The 17,385-nt window shown below is 36.8% G+C and overlaps 3 long non-coding RNA genes across 4 annotated transcripts; all 3 read left to right on the forward strand.

Annotated features, from left to right (window-relative positions):
- Positions 1 to 7,341: 7,341 nt before the first annotated feature.
- On the forward strand, positions 7,342 to 8,634 carry LOC130012131 (uncharacterized). Its single transcript, XR_008787423.1, has 4 exons — positions 7,342 to 7,674; positions 7,938 to 7,983; positions 8,212 to 8,469; positions 8,599 to 8,634. It is a non-coding gene; the product is annotated as an uncharacterized LOC130012131 (long non-coding RNA).
- Positions 8,635 to 8,700: 66 nt separating this feature from the next.
- LOC126816241 (uncharacterized) lies at positions 8,701 to 9,301 on the forward strand. The gene is made up of 3 exons (XR_007678277.2): positions 8,701 to 8,760; positions 8,880 to 9,068; positions 9,193 to 9,301. It is a non-coding gene; the product is annotated as an uncharacterized LOC126816241 (long non-coding RNA).
- Positions 9,302 to 9,316: 15 nt separating this feature from the next.
- LOC126816232 (uncharacterized) lies at positions 9,317 to 17,054 on the forward strand. Of its 2 annotated transcripts, XR_007678259.2 has the most exons (5): positions 9,317 to 9,545; positions 13,630 to 13,720; positions 14,998 to 15,122; positions 15,383 to 15,470; positions 16,615 to 17,054. It is a non-coding gene; the product is annotated as an uncharacterized LOC126816232 (long non-coding RNA). The 2 variants fall into 2 exon arrangements; XR_008787422.1 differs by lacking the exon at positions 16,615 to 17,054 and having other exon boundaries at positions 15,383 to 15,524.
- The last annotated feature ends 331 nt before the right edge of the window (positions 17,055 to 17,385 follow it).

The following is a 17,385-nucleotide window of genomic DNA, read 5'->3' on the forward strand; positions in this document are numbered from 1 at the left end:
AGAAGTTTGCCCAATACTGCCCAACATAATTGAAGTATTATGTTAGTTTCCCACAATAACGAGGTAGTCTTTAGTTAGTATTGGGTATATTGCCCAGCCCGGCGACGATACCCCACCACTGAAAATGTCTGGCAGTGGTCTTTGTTAATACATGTGAATTTGCTGAGCATTTTTCAATATGTTTCGTGTGGTTAGTAAATTAGCGGTTATGGACGCCTGACGGACCCCACCACTGACAAAATCTGACAGTTGGCACCAGTACTCACTCTGGCTTCCATATTTTTCCGCCAATTTTTCATTTGTATTTCTATATTTGCTTTTTTTTAAATATAATATTTTGTCAACTCAACACTTTTTCACAGTCTGCAGTTGCCAAGATCTACCTTTTCCAAATGTACTTAAGATTTTATGTTTTTCGAATTTTTCTCTGTCGCGACTTTTGAGGTACATAATGTACATGCAGACCTATTGTGGAAGTTGATATCGCTTCAACATTTAAGGATGTAATATTATCAGATGGGCGAGAGCTGATCATGTCAGTATCATCTGTAGACTTGGCACTTTTGATGCACGTGACGATGGTAAATGCGCTGAACTAGCTTAGCTTTTGGGATAAGGCAGGAGTAGTTATGGGCGCCTTTACAATTAGTATTTCCCAACATTGGAATCAATTCACTGATTTTATCGATTGTCTAATAACAGAAAAGCATTTGTGATGCACAAAATTTTTATCATCATGCCGAAAATTGTGTCGAATGGACACGAAATCAGCCTAAATGTCTTAGTAACGCATAGCACTAGGGGGCGTCTGCCCAGGGGTAAGCACCATTTAAAATGTCTGTCAACTACTGTAACTTATTCAAAGTACACTAAGGTAATATAGAAATCAATTTGGTGTGGTATTTCAAACATTGAGCCTGGCACCAACATAAATATTCCTCACTAGAGGGCGTCTGTCAGGGGGCAAGCACTGTTTAAAATGTCTGTCGTTCATAGTAGATGATTTACCATTAAATGGTCCTTAATCTGACAAATTTTTAGTTGTTATCTCCAATATTGGATCTAGACCCATAGAGACCCCCCCCCCTTAAGAAATGAAATGAAATCAAATTGGCTTTAACGTCCTACTGTTCTGCTCCTATACAGTGTGCTATGAGGGAAATTTTGCCCGGGCAGCGGCACTATCGCCTACTCTTATATCGAATTCCAACTGCCAAGGGATCTTTTACGTGCATTCCAATGTATACACGGGACCTCGGTTTTTCGTCTCATCCGAAGGAATAGACAGCTGTCCTTGTCAGCCCCCTTAAGAAATGTCTGTCAGGGGGGTGTTACCCCCAATATTGTATGTCATTACTGTTTTCATAATTAAAACACCTCATTCATCATGTAAAAATTGGTTTCACTGAGTACCTCTAATGTTGGATCAAGACATGTTGTTAGGGGCCAGTTTAAGGGGGCTACTGCGGTCAGGCCCCTGATATATGCTGGCAGACGTCCTTCGAGGGCCTGGGCTGCAACACTATAACTTGTTTTTCATCAAATCGAGAAATGAAAGAGAAAGAGAGAGAGAGAGAGAGAGAAGAGAGGGAGGGTTTAACGTCCACTCGACACAAACCAGGTCATTTCGGGACTAATATATTTTATTTCAATAATTCGCATGCCCGTAGGAGTCTTTAGCAGTGGGAGGAAACCGGAGGACCCGGAGAAAACCCACGAGGTTGGACACGCGACCCTCAACCGGAGAATCTAAACCACGCCAGTTGACTCAATGACAGACCTTATAATACAGCGCACATGTGCTAACCATTCAGACACCCAATCCCCCAGAAATGAAGAGAATGTTATGTTTAGAACGTATATCGACGACTCGTGTTGTTTAATCAGGATTAGTCAACCACGGCGATTATTTGAAACATATGTGGTGAATTAAAGATACATTAGTTAAGAGTTTAATAAACCGTTGGCCATTCTTGCTATAATAATTAAAAAATAGATGATAAAAAAAAATAAATAAAAATATTGAAAATTTCAGTCAAATTACTTCATTCTGAAAGGAGTTGTCACTGTTGGAAGTTTGGACTAGTAAAAAGGCATCAACTGTGTCCACACCGTCTACGAGAATTGCCGATCGTTTGATGGCTATGGTACCCTCGCTTGGAAGGCCCTTCATCAACAGTCTCCAGTAGAGACGTTAGTGACTAACGGTAAACGTTAGCTTGGTTAGCCTGATTTATTTTTAAATGGACGACAGTCTAAATTCAAGCTGTATCCAAGCCATTCCAGGGTCTACAGAATTGATTTTGAGCTTGTCGTGTAAATAAAGGTCTAATTAATAATTTCTATAACATTTGAAGCCTAAATAAAGACTTGCAATAGGCAGATTTTGCTCTTGCACAATGCATGTGTAACAAGTGCCATGAACTGGAATAACCTAACTTCTTACAGGTTGAGTCCTATAGCTTGTAACGTTAGAAAACATGGTTCCCAGGTAACAACTTATGCCAGCCCATCGTCAATCTATCGACTGATGGCATAAATGTTCTTATTTTCTGCCAGCATTTGGTGAATATTCATGATTTTGGTGCGGAAGGATCTGGAATTCGGGTGATCGCCTGCTAAAATGACATCACTGCCTATAGATTCCCCCGACAAGGCCTAGCAAAATATCGAAATAGCCCCCCCCCCCTCCCTTATTCAGATCAATGTGACATGTTGGGCATTTTGCCATTATAAAGATTATGATCATCTGTGGATTAAAAACGTGTTATTTTAGCCAAGATATGTCATGGATTTAACATTGAAATCAAAGGGAGAGAATTACTAGTTGGGGTCCTAACTAGCCCGAAACTTATAAAGATTACCTCCCCTTTCTACAGGGGTTTTCTTATTAAACTGACATGTTACATACAATAAATACATTGATAAAATATATAAATAATATATCGATAAAATATACAAAGAGTACATATTAATGTTATATTCTACATGTGCGTGGATTTAGGGGCGGCGACGCGTTCCCCCCTTAGAATTGGAAGGGGCGGGGGGCGAATAAGTCTCTGTCCCCGCCATGATTTTCATCGCCAGGCTATCTTAGCACTGCCTTGGATCTCGCCACAGTTACTGATCTTCACGATATCTTCCTCCTAAATTATAGGTAGTCCATTTTTCCATATCGTCATCATATTACCCCTGGTTACAGCTTTCATCGAAATAATACTGGTACAGTAAACTGTTCGTAATTATTATTTTGGTTTGGTAATGAAATTTTCTAGGTTCCAGGGTTCGCCCCCCCCTCCCCACAAAGTTATGACAAATCCACGCCCTTGATATTCTGGTATAGTAAGTCATGTTATAGTAAGCAGAAATTCGACCATGTATCGGTTATCACTCGTTACTTCAGCCAGTTATATAGAGGGATAACTCGCTTTTTCCTTTCGATTGTTGAAGCAATGATTACGCATCTATCGTAGCAATGGTCTCTGTGATAAAATAATATTTGGAACGTGTTTAACCAGTTCTATCACATATGTGATAATGACTGGCACCAATATTGTCCTTTAAAGTGATTTATGACTGGCACCAATATTGTCCTTTAACGTGATTAAACCCGACACAACATTATCTTCCCTGATTACAAAAAATTCTTCGCATACTCTATACAATAAATATTTTGGAAAAACAAACACTATGCGTAAAACCAGTGATAGTAACACGATTAGTAGAGTAGCATTTCAGAATTTATGTTTACTAAATACTTTGTAATTCTGTACAAGTCGAAATCGCCCCCCCCCCCCCCCCACAAAAGCACCCTGTACACGGCTACGGTTGATATACAATCCTTTATACACTGTTATCAGTGTCTTTAAGGGGAACATATGAATCATTTTCTAGGATTTCCATGTCGGGTGTGGCAAAGTCTTTATTAGTCTCAATTTCGGATGCACTATCACACACAGTACTTTGCAAAGGTCGGACAAGAACAGAAGGCTGTTAAACCCCATTTCATTTTATTATACGCGCACATTTCCATGTGGACGTATATTGTCGTCGCCCCTGTCCGTGTTTGTGGACACTCTACAGAGCACAATTTTTATCCGAATTGAAATATAGGTTTATCACCCTAAGATCTCGGTTCTTTTTGATATTGGCATGTATCGGACCGTAACTTCATGGATTATAGCCCCTGATTGTATGAAAAATCTCGTTTTTAGCTTGTGGACCTTATAGAGGTCACAATTGTTATCCAATTTTGTTGAAACTTGAATAGTAAGTTTATAAACCCGTGATCTCAGTTTCTTTCGATATTCACGCATATCGGACCGTAACTTCCTGTAGATTAAATATAAACAGAATTACTAAAAAAAAAATAGACTAAAATGGTTCTAAAAGCACATATTAATGTAATATGAATGCATGTAAAGTGATGTATGTTCAATTTTTGAATACTATATTGTAATTTATGTTTGGTGAAAGACGTGAACAGTTCAAATTGAAAGGCAATCGTTTTTTGCCTGCTTTATCCATTCTACACGCTGTTTTATTATTATTTTGTCGTTTGTGAATTGACCTTTATGTTAATTACTACCACATTTTCTTGTAGGATATGTTTTTATTTGTTCGTTACAAAGTGGCACCCAAAACCATAGGGAACACCACTCGTGTACTGATTATAAAATGTTTATTGTATCTTAGATACTGGATATTCGGATCCTATACTTTCAAGGCAAGATAACATCAATATTGATTGAAATTGACAAATTTTTTAATTTTAATTCGTGTTTTTAATTTTGAATATTATTATGTAAAACATTAAGTTAGATATTTAGTAACTTTCCCTTGCTTTTGAAATGCAGTGGAATGGGGTTTAACGTCCTACTTTTCTGCTCCAACTGGGCTATTGAATATAAGGCTACTATTAAAATACAACGGAAGTAGGTAAAACGTGGTATAATAGAACATAATATTGCTAATATTACAGTACCACGTAATGGCGTGGTACAAGCGAATAATAGGCTGTTCTAACAATAATGGCTGAGATAGCAGTACCACGTTTCATAGGTAAACGTACTAGTATAAAACAACATATAGTTATTTCACACACACACACAACAAACTAGCGGGTTGAAATGGTTAAGCGGCATTCAGCAACTAGTTTCCTACCGAATTTCAAGCCTTTTTTCAGTTGAAAATCATGTCAAGTGTAGCACCATAGGTCTTTTGTCTGACGAGGAGAGCGGGTGTATGTCCGAAAACGGTCGCCACATCCTACATACGACCCATGCATCTTTTCTTACTACATATTTCTGTAGCCTTGTGATCGTCTAGAATTTGTCTCTAGCTGTATTTACTTCTGCTTCACGTTGTGTATTTACTTCTTACAGTTTTCTTAAGACGTTTGTCTTACCAGGAATAACAATGCAACAGTTCGCTTCTACATTTTATATATATATATATATATATATAGACGAATACATGTATACAAGCATAATATATAACAATACTAGCTAAAACCATGTCTCCACCCTAGCCAGCCTCGCGGCTGTCTAGGAACTCAGATGGAACCTCTCTGGAATCTAATGGAAGTCTGGCTTAAAAGTATACTATGATTTCCTTTATAGAGCTCATGCATATCACGCACAGTAGAGCGTGTTCATGGCCCTGAACTTGTGTAATTACCAAAATGATTGGTTAAATTAAGCCAAATGATGCAATTATAATAATTCCACTCACGTATAATTTGGTGATTTTTTATTGACACATGTTTTGGCTAAATAACTCTTTTTATGTATCAACTGTCAATTACAGACTAAGTTGATTTAGTACACACTATATATAATATATATGTGAATATGTGTGAAACTATTAATTTGGCAAATAACATTAATTAATGAAATATAAAGTCATCTTATTTCTCTATTCTTTGTCCATACATTTCTTCCCCCTTTAAGAATATATATATATAAAATATCGATATTCTAACTAATTATTCACGCATCAGGCAAATATAAATGATTACTATACTATAAAACTAAGCTGTGAAAGAAAAACACAAATAATCAAAAATCAAAAGTCAAAAGTTGCATGCAAAAGCTCTCCAAAAAGTTCATCACTGTAAAATCCTATGACAATTCACTAAGCCTAAACACAGAAAACATCAATTTTCTTTTTTAAATCTTCAAGTGTCCTAATTTCAAAACACTATAACACATCACGTAATATTTTTATAAAGTTCAGTGTCACTTTAAATTCTGTCTCAGGAAATCTCAATTTGGTAAACCATTTCTTCTTCTTGGATTTCTATTGGTCTGTTTCAGCTACCACAGTATCAAGTTGAAAACTTTCTTTTTCTCTTCTAAGTATGACTGGTTTGTACAATTTTATCCGTTAATCAAACATGTCATTGCAATCAGACCAAAAACTAACTATTCCTAAATCTTTATTTTGATATTAGTCTAACATTATTATTAATATATTATTCCTAAAACGTATTAGTAACTCTTACTCTTAATTAAAATTAAACTTTATTTAATCATTAATAAACTTTGATGTGTCCCTTTAATTATAAATCTTCAAACTAACTTTGACCTATTGACCTTATGTTAGTAATCTACAATTTTATAATTTTATAATTTCTGTTTTAGAATTCCTACATTGTTATTTTTCAGTAATGTGACCTTTTTGACCTAATCATTTAGAATTTAGTATTTCGTTTTTTATAAACACTAACCACTATTACATAAACATTTCCTATCAGACTGACACTGACACAAGCTGAGCTCACACTTATGACAATACCAGGCTATAATTTATTTAGAATAGAACTACAACTGCATGTCCAAAGTAAGTGACGTGCACTTCACTCCCTCGGAACACCAGTCGATAGTTTGTAAACATGACATTTCTAGATTTTAATTACACATATAATCTAGTATCATTCAACTCATCACTGAAATCACGTGATAAACCTATTGTTTATAATAATCCGACCTAATGTCAAATTACACATTCTAATCATCTCCGTGAACAATTTAAAGCAAAATTTAATGACAAAATAGCATTTAGCAAATATATACATCTCAACACAAGTACTTGTGTGAAAATTATTCTACACAAGTTATGTGTTGTTTTGCAGTGCATTAACACAAACTTGTGTTCTTTTTAATGCATTAACACAAATCTTGTGTTTTTTCCATATAATTAACACAAGTAATGTGTACCGTCAACAAATATTTTTTTTTTAAATTTGAACTCCATACAAAGTCTTAATCCGGAGGTCCACAAGTAAGAGAAAGGTATTTTTTACTCAGACAATATAGCCGGCAGACTTGAATGCTAATTGGTGTTAAGATGATAGTAGTTAAAATAAAGTTGGGCCCAATAAACTGGTAGATCAAAGGCCTGTTGAGCGCTCATGCCCGGTGTGATTTTAACAATTGACTCCAAATGCGTTGACAAGAAAATAAGTAAAACTGTTATTGAATGTGATTGGTTGATAAAATCAACGTACTATAGGCTACATTTTGTCTGCGATATCATCTCGGTGGAAGCGGACATTAAATGAAGTGATTTCACACAATTAATTTAACATTTAACAACGTGCTGAAATGATTTTGGAGCAGTGATATGTTTGACAAATGTAAGCTAATGGTCACATAGAATACAAGACCGCAGGTTTGTGAATATTTATATAAAAAAAATAATACCATGTATGTAATTTAGCATCGATATTGTTTCTCTGTATAATATTAGTATTTCGTTTCCTTAAAAAAAACTCCAACAATTTAAACCGGAAGTTCATGTTTATAATATGGCGCGGTCAGGAAAAAAATGTCGGCATGTTATTATCAAATCTGTTTTATTTTTATTTGAAATCATGCTTAATTAACATTAGTTGTTCGGCGCTACGATGTTGTTCAAATACTTATACATTACAGAATCACATTATGATTAAAGCAGAAACGGCTCGACTTGAACCAGCAGGTAAGAATCTGTTTTGAAATTATATCTTGGGAGGTTGGATTGGCGTTGGAGACCCGATTGGCGGCCATTTTGATTCTTGTTTCATGATTTTTTTTATATTATAACGATTTTGCCAAGAGTAGACATAAACGCGGGCACAGACTAGAAAAAAATCTTTTTACACTTTTGTGTTAGTTGAATTGTAATCTAATTTATGTTTAAAAAAACAACCTTAAATCTAATAAGCAGACGGAAGATATGGACGAACAACAAGAAGAAGTTATGGAGGTCCCAACAACTGAACCTATGGAAGTAGAAGAATCGTTTACAGCCGAAACCCGATACGATGTGCCAGTTCCGGTCATGGAGTCCTCCATCTCAGACGATGCCGACGTTAGTGTCTTCTGCGACGAAGAACCCGTAGTGGTGTATACGCAGGTAGAAGCTGGTACCTCCCGTGGCAAGTCCAAGTTGTTTGACAACCAAGGGTTTAGTTATACAATTAAGGTAGGGTGATTTATTTTACCTAGTTAACTACCTTGTATAGAAATGTATTTCAGCTACAAAATGTAAAGATAATTAACTCTAGTTAACCTAGTTAACTCTATAATAATAAATGAATTTAATATATTTTAGACAGAGAAGAAAACTACGATTTGGAGGTGTTCCAAACGAAGCGGACCAAAACGATGTCCGGCAACAGTAATCCAAGATGGTGATACATACCAACCAGGCTTAACGAACCATCTTCGCCCAGGAGAACCCGGTATACACACGGCTACCAAGATAAAAGTTACAGTAGGTTTAAAAATTATATATCAATTAAATTAAAAATTTATATATGTGTGTAAATAAATAAAATATAAATAAACCAATAATATATTTGTAGTTTAATATGTTTTATCTTATCATTACAGGCAAAGCATGAAGCCAAAGGAAATGTTTTTACCAAGTCATGTTCCTCAATAGCGGAGAGAGTTTTACCCAGTGTCGGTTCTGCAGAAGAACCCATTCATAGCAGACCACCCATGGCAGCACTTGTAAGGTCGCTACAAAGAACCCGACAGACTCTGCGACCAAAAGATCCCACTGACGTGTCGTCAAGCGTAAGTACTCATGCAATTAAATACCCATGTATATAAGAATTTATTAACATGTAATTAAATGTACAATTTTATTTATTTATTAACATGTACTTAAATGTACTTTTTTATTTTTTTTTTGTTTTAGCTTGACGAAGATTTCATCGATCATAGTGCACCGGGATTTTATCAAAAAAGAGTAAAAGTTGGGGAAAGGCGCCATCACATTTTTTGTACTGATAGACAGATGCAACTACACATTTTACTCAAAAAAGAGTAAAAGTTGGGGAAAGGCGCCATCACATTTTTTGTACTGATAGACAGATGCAACTACTCGCACGCGCAAAAACTTGGTATATGGATGCAACTTTTCGGGTGGTGAACAAGCCATGGTCTCAGCTGTTTTCCATCCACGCCTTCATTAAGACTGGAGAGACCACCCGACAGTTACCATTGGTGTTTTGTGTAATGTCGGGTAAAAGCCAAGACGACTATTATAAGGTAAATAGCACTTACTGATTGAATTACTATACTATTCAAAAAAAGTAGGGGATATTTGATTTTGGGGGCATAATACTAAAATATGCAAATGACTACGAAAAAAGTCACTATAGAACCTAACAGAAGAAACAGTTCCAGTTACATGTGACGCCCAAACGCACCAATAGCTACCGCATGGAATGCAGGTGATGCTTGGGATCATCATGGTGGTCCAACCCAAGCTTTGCACGACTCTGACTTTGAATGTTACAATCATTGTGAAATTGAATTCCAGGGTGGAAACATCAGTTTAATTGTTTTAGTGACCAGAAAACAAATTTTGATATGCGTCGGCTTACCCAAAATGAAAGGTTACGTGCCCTTGGCATGCTACAGATCGGCACAACACAGGCGGTTGTGGCGCGGACGATGAATGTTTCTCAGTCTGTCATAAGCAGGCTATGGTCCAGATACCGTGATACACAATCTGTACAGGACAGACCACGCTCAGGTCGACCAAGGGCGACAACTCAAGCCCAGGATCGATTTATCCATACTTGGCCTTGAGAAATCGTGTCATCACAGCAAATCAGATCAGCGCTCGTCTTCAAACAGACACTGTTGTGAGAGTGAGTGGCCAGATGATTCGGAATCGACTGCATAGGGGTGACCTTCGCGCCCGACGTCCTCGCGTGATCCCTTGTTTGAGAGATCATCACATTCAGGCAAGACGTCGTTGGTGTAGGGATCGTCAACACTGGGATAATCGACGCTGGAGCAATGTGATGTTTTCAGATGAGTCAAGGTTCACTGTTGATTTTTTGGACAGACGTAGGAGGGTGTGGCTTCGTCGAAACGAGCGCTTCCAAGACGTTAACGTCATCAGACATGATCGATTTGGGGGTGGTTCTGTTATTGTGTGGGGAGGCATCACTGTTGCTGGAAGAACGGCTTTACATGTTGTTGCAGAGAGTGTTACAGGCCAGTACTACCGGGACAACATCTTGGCAGTCCATGTTGTGCCGTTCGCACGACGTCATGGCCGCCGTTTCATCTTCCAGGATGACAACGCAAGATGTCACAGGGCCAGGATCGTTACAGGTTACCTCCAACAACAGAACATCACCACATTACCTTGGCCAGCACTGAGTCCCGACCTCTCCCCCATCGAGCATGTCTGGGACATGCTTGGACAGAGGTTACGTCAGCGTCAACAACGTCCTGCCAATGTCCAAGAACTTGCTGCTGCGTTGCAACAGGAATGGGACAATCTGGACCAAAATGACCTTAGACGTCTCATTAGGAGTATGCCACGTCGGATCAATGCTTGTTTGGCAAACAGAGGAGGATTTACCCGTTACTGACTTGGTTGTGATGCTGTGGCCACTTTGCTGTTTGACCCCGGGTATCATTTTACCCTTATAATGGTCAGTCTGTGCCTTACTTAGTCTAACGATCATTTGGAATAAATCGATGAATGTGAACTTCATTTCACTTTGTCATTTGTTTCTTCGTCAGTTTCATTAGGTGACTTTAATAACACTTAAAAATCAAATATCCCCTACTTTTTTTGAATAGTATATAAATAATATCAATCTGTCTACCACACAAATTTAACAGATACAAATGCATGTTATTCCACAGGTAGACAGTCAGGGCCTCCTTTGAAGGGACTCAGTGAAGGGAACGCGGTTGGTTTAGAGTTTGTCTGACCCCTTTGAATATTTGCGTCTCATCTCCAATGAAAACATTCATGTTGCTCTCATGCTGTTCTCAACCAGAATCAAACATATATCGTACCCGAGATTTGTTAGCATGTTCCACACAACCCAACATTTATCGGCACCGGGATTAAGGGTGTATATCTTTGTTTCTAACGCTTATTGGGAATACGCCACGGAAACTACAATAAAAACTTATTTACAAAAACATTCTAAAGAGTGAAAACTGACATATTTCAAGCTTTACTGAATTTAAAGAAATAATTTAAATCAGCCGGCTGAAACCCCGTCTCCGCTATTTGTTCAGTCATTCTTTAGGTATAGTGCCAGTTTCCACCGACAATGATATTGCAAACAAGTGTCCAATCTATAAAAGCATACATTCCTACAAAATGTTTCTTTAGTCAAGTGAAACAATAAATTCATAACTATGCGAGGGTGTGGTGAGTAAATTCGTGGTAACAAGTCTGAAAAGGCTAATGTGACATAGAACAAGGTCACATTGATGTTGACAAATACGTAAGACGATATGAACATCAACTAAAAAGATATGTAATGTGATTCAGCTGCAAGGTGATATATGCATATATGCAGCATAGATATTTAAAACTTCTATTCAAGTTAAGCCAACTGTATCTATTTATTTAAGTCTTACGTCGAGCTGAATACATTTTATGATTTATTGTCATCTATTGGTGGTTAACAGTGTGTAACTAAAAACTAAAATAGGATCTTATTATTGCCAATGATATAATGTACATGTAATAGCAAGTGTATATATATTTTTTGTTCAGTCTGTACACAGTAACATATCTGAGAACCATATTATTATCATTTCTGCCCAAGGCTCCCTGTGCCTTATAGTTAGCAGTGATACAAGGCAATTACCAATTTTCCATGTTCTTGGCCTGAAGAAATAAAATAATAAAAGTCAAGTTTTTATTATTATGCAAGTGGAAAAATACAATTATTCATAGTATGATTTGAATAAATACAACTGATTTGAAGTTGGAATTATTATTTGTCTAAGATGACTGGGCATTTACAAATTGAAATAGCTACTCTTCATCAAGATAATACATTTTTTTCCCAATTCACCAGGATTTTATTGTAGGTCTTTGTACGTGAAATAGCTTTATTTAACGTCCGCTACCACCGAAGTGATATTGCAGAAAATTAACAAATTCGGATTCCCTTTTAAAGGAAATTGACTGCACTATCGCTGGATTGTATTATATAGGTCATGTCAGTTTTTTCAAAATGGCGCCCAGAACACAAAACAAACATTGCAATTCAAGGCGGACTGGTGTCGAGGCTGTATCCTAAGAATGATTTTTTTGAATATTTAATCACACAGAAACACAAGTATGCACATGCAGTTATGATATAATATTAAATTAGCTTACCTCAAATACCTCGAAATATACTGTTTGGTCAGTTTGTCCGCCCGCCATATTTCTATTAGTCACACATCCTTCGGCCAATTAAAATGGACGTATATTTTGTTTTAACCGAAACGAAAAATTTGCGTTATAAATAGTAAACGAGCTTGATTGACCGACCACTGCTAATGTTTTTTCGTGAAACGGTATAACTGCAATCAACACACGGCCGCCATTCTCGATGATTGACAACTCACGTTTTTCCTCATCCACCAAAGAACCGTTAGGTTTCTTTGAACATACTGCAATAACATTGGGATTATCAGTTAATCAGCTTTAATTATCCCGCTTTGTTCGTTGCCATTTCTTATATTTTCCACAAAAAAACTTTGCCTTGTACGCACTAATTTATCAATTGGTATTGCCATCTACGACAAGCATGTCAACGTGCAGCTCACGGATTATCGTTAACAATTTCAAGGGGCTTGTAAAAAAAGATTGCATGTCGTGTAAATATTTATTTTGTTTTTTGTGTAGGTCATTTTCAAATAAATTCATCAGCATATTATTCGTTTTAAATAAATATAAAACTTTTATGAGAAACGATGATTATCAAAGAACCGTAAGTGCAACTAATGTTTTATCGTTTGGTTGAGCCTTTTACTAACCACGTGTTTCATGTTTATAAATATTTTCTTTCGTGTTTTGAATTGGCCTATTTCTAATAAATTATCCCGAGTCCCAAACGTCGTTAACCCGAGTCCCAAACGACGTATACCAAAGTCCCAAACGTCGTATACCCGAGTCCCAAATGTGGTCATATTTTTTTGAGTCCCAAATGACGCGAGTCCCAAATGACATGTAATCCGTTGTTCAACCTCTGTGAGTCTGTGTAATATTTAATATTAGGCCCCATTTTTGCCTGATTCAGTCACAGTTAATAAATAATGGAACTAGAATCAGCCTGTGGAAGTTTCTCTATAGTTTTATTATTTTTTCCAGTCAGTGATGATATGTGACTCTTTCCACCTTCCAGCAATAATTATTGAGAATTTACCAAGGACTCCATTGGCATTGAATCGAAGAAAAAGAGGTAAAAATTTCAATTAATTTTTATATTTTCTTTTACCAATGTCCTACAATGATTAGTGTATGTGAACATACAATCCAAAATAAAGTATTTATATGGCACTAACATGCAACAGAGAGAGAGAGAGAAATGACATAAACAAGGCCTTACATGTACTTGTATTTGAAGAATCAAGTAGTCCATGCTGTGCCTATATGCATACCGGTAATCAACTACGACGAGGATTAGCCTACTTCCGTTTCCACCCTTTCCCTGCACACTGTCTCATTCTACATGTATTAAAAATTGGTATGTTACTGTAATATTAATTATGCACGAACCTACATGTAGAGTTGTTGCAAGATTGGTACTTATATCTACTTAGCCTACAGACGCTAGGTCGTTTCGGGAAAAAGGACAGGTACGGTTAAATTTAATATGAATAATTCGCTTGCGGGTATGGGTATTTAGCAAAAGGAGGAAACAAAAGGACCCAGAGATTAGAGAAGGTATGCTTCAATTTAATATGAATAATTCGCTTGGCGTAGGGGTACATGTATTTAGAAAACTGAGGAAACCGAATGACCCAGCGAAAAAACTCAAGAGATTGGAGAGGCGACTCTACTCCTTGAAATTGAAACCATGCCACTTAACACAATAACAGACCCTGTGATTTCATGCGCATGCATTACCCCCAGCCCCACCCCATATCGAATAAAAGTATGACTTATTTCAAATATGATATTTACATATAAATATGATATTTACATATAAAGAAAGTAGAGAGACTTCAATCTTAATAGAAAAATACTAGATTACCTGAAATGAAATGGGGTTTAAAGACAACGTCCTACTGGTCAGCTCCGACTGGTCTAATGCATTGTGCTAAGTGAAAATGTTTGTCAGGGCAGCGACACTATGGCCTACTCTCATACCGAATTCAAACTGCCAAGAGAACTTTTATGTGTACGCCAATGTGTACATTGGATCTCAGGGGAAACCACTCTGCAAAATCAAGATGAGCTTTCTCGGTCAACCCCAAGAGATAACCTGTGGCCTCCATGCTAGTGTGCCAGCACCTAATTTACTCAGTCACCATGGCCGTCTTCTAATTACTACGACAGTGAAACCATGTGACAAACAAGGATTATTAAGATAGACTTTTACGGCTTAGGTAGTTCCTTGGGATTAAAACTTTTGATACATATAGATACATTAGTTTCAATTTCATATCACACAGTTTGTATATATGGTAAGGTAGCTTTAATCGTAAATTACATATCATGTATTTATTTTTTCAGTTTCAATATTGGATGTATATGCAAATCTCCCAGAAAAAGAACATGTAATAACAAAAGAAATTATAAAAGAAAAAAATGGAAGAAGAAATGGCTGGAAAAAATGATGATAGAGCAGCTTTTTCTTGGTGGGTAACTATTCAATTCTAATAGAAAAGATTGTTATGCTATTTTGAAATCTAAAATTCAGTTTAGTATAGTAAAAATGTACACGTCATGTATGACCAGAGACAGAATCTTAGTTATATGTAGATATCACTGTCTCATCTGTGGCAAAGCAAACCAACACATGAAACAAAACAAATGTAATTAAATTAACATTTTTTTAATTAATCAAAACTGTCTAGTCAATTTAAGCCAACTAATACATTGCCATTTTTTTTTTCAGTTACCCACCTCGGAAGATCAAGTTGGAAAGGGCTATTGATATTGTGGAGACGTTTTCTCACAGATCTTGCTTATCAGACAAAGACTATGTAAGTACCATGCATATTTGCTTTTTAAATCAGGAACTGGTTCTATACACTTGGTGGGGGATTGGATGGACGTTAAACCCCATTTCTCTCTCTCTCCTAAATATTGAGATTTTTGTTTACTTTTAAACTGCATATATTCAAGGTATCAGGAGCTTTTTATGGCTCCCGTACAATTTTATAAACATGAAGGACTGTACCTTTTGAATATTAAGCCATCAAATTATTTTATAATTTTGAAAATGAAATGAAATGGGGTTTAACATCCTACTGTTTTGCTCATAAATTGGGCTAATGAAGACGGGCATACGCCATACAGTGTGCTATGAAGGGAATTTTGCCCGGGCAGCGGCGCTACAGCCTACTCTTATATCGAATTCCAATTGCCAAGGAATCTTTTACGTGCACGCCAATGTGTACACGGAACCTCGGTTTTTCGTCCCATCCGAACGACTAGACAGCTGTCCTTGTCAGGTCCTCCGTCCTGTATCACTGACAAGGGGAAAACACGCAAAATGTACGTAACATATATATTTGTATTTTTAATCAGGAAGTACTTCTATACACTTGCTTGGTAATCTAGTTATTCTTCTTGGGGCAATGCCTAGGACTCTGCTGTTTCAAGTACTTGGCATGCTTGATTTTTGCCAATCACATCCATTGATTTCCTTCAAGTTGCGATAGGCCCTACATGTATGTGTATTTTTACAGTAAATAGCAGTAAAATAATGATGGACAGTATTTTACTTTCAAATAGATTTCAATAGATTTTAAAGGGTAATATCCAATTTGTTGTCAATGGAAATAAAATAAGAATGGGTCCAAAAATAATTAGACATTGCCAAGTAAATAGGTGCTGCCATGATGTAGTAGGGAATCTGGATTTGCAGACAATACATGTATGAAAATGTGAATAGTTGACCTATTATGAGACTTCAGTCCCAAATCTCAAGACTTTTTTCTGACTTCTAACTCATTTGATTTGAGCATAATAATCTGCCTGGGTCTGTAACTGGACAAGACACAATAAGCTTTACGCAAAGTTGAAACCAAATAGAGACTCGGTCTCGATGTGGCAAAATAAATTGTTTATTTAAACGTTGTGAACCATAGAAAGTATTCCTATTGCCTACTTTTTATTTTTTAGGCTGGAACACCATTGAAAGAGTATTTGCTGTATGATAACAACAAGAAAACCCAAGCATCAATTTATTTTATACCTCTGGGAAAGAATGCATTTGACCCAATTTTTAAATATTTATTTTTTGTTATTAATGTTAAATTTTCTTCCAAAACACAATTAGATTTTAATTCTCTTCAGAAATGTATGTATAATATAGCAAGTAAAGTGACATATAAATCACTTAGAATTTGGTCAGAAATCATAAAGTATTTAATAGGCATTACTAGAAACCAAATGTAGATCAAATACACCCAGAATTACAAAAAACCTTGACCTACATAAAGGTGACTTTCCCTTGCTTATGAAATGAAATACGGTTTAGTATCCTACTTTTCTGTGTTCTTAGAGTGATTCTGCCCTACACCCTACTCTTATATTAAATATTTCAACTGTCAAGGGTTCTTTAACGGGAATCCGGGGGGGGGGGGCAATGATTAACACGCACACATTTGATCAGGAAGTCTGTCATTGAGTCAAATAATTCAATTGTCAAGGGTTCTTCTAAGTGAACGCAGTGGGGATGGTTTCGATTCCGGGAATGGGGGAGGGGGTGGTGGATGGCCGAATGGTAAGCACGTGCGTGCGGTATCATACGGCCTGTCATTGAGTCAACTGGCGTGGTTTCGAATCCCCGGTTGTACGTGACAAGGAGTAGGGTCGCCTGTCCAATCTTGTGGGTTTTCTCCGGGACCTCCGGTTTCCTCCCACTGCTAAAGACCCCTATGCGCAACGAAT

This window comes from Patella vulgata, chromosome 3 (assembly GCF_932274485.2).
Source record: "Patella vulgata chromosome 3, xgPatVulg1.2, whole genome shotgun sequence".
NCBI lineage: Eukaryota > Metazoa > Mollusca > Gastropoda > Patellidae > Patella > Patella vulgata.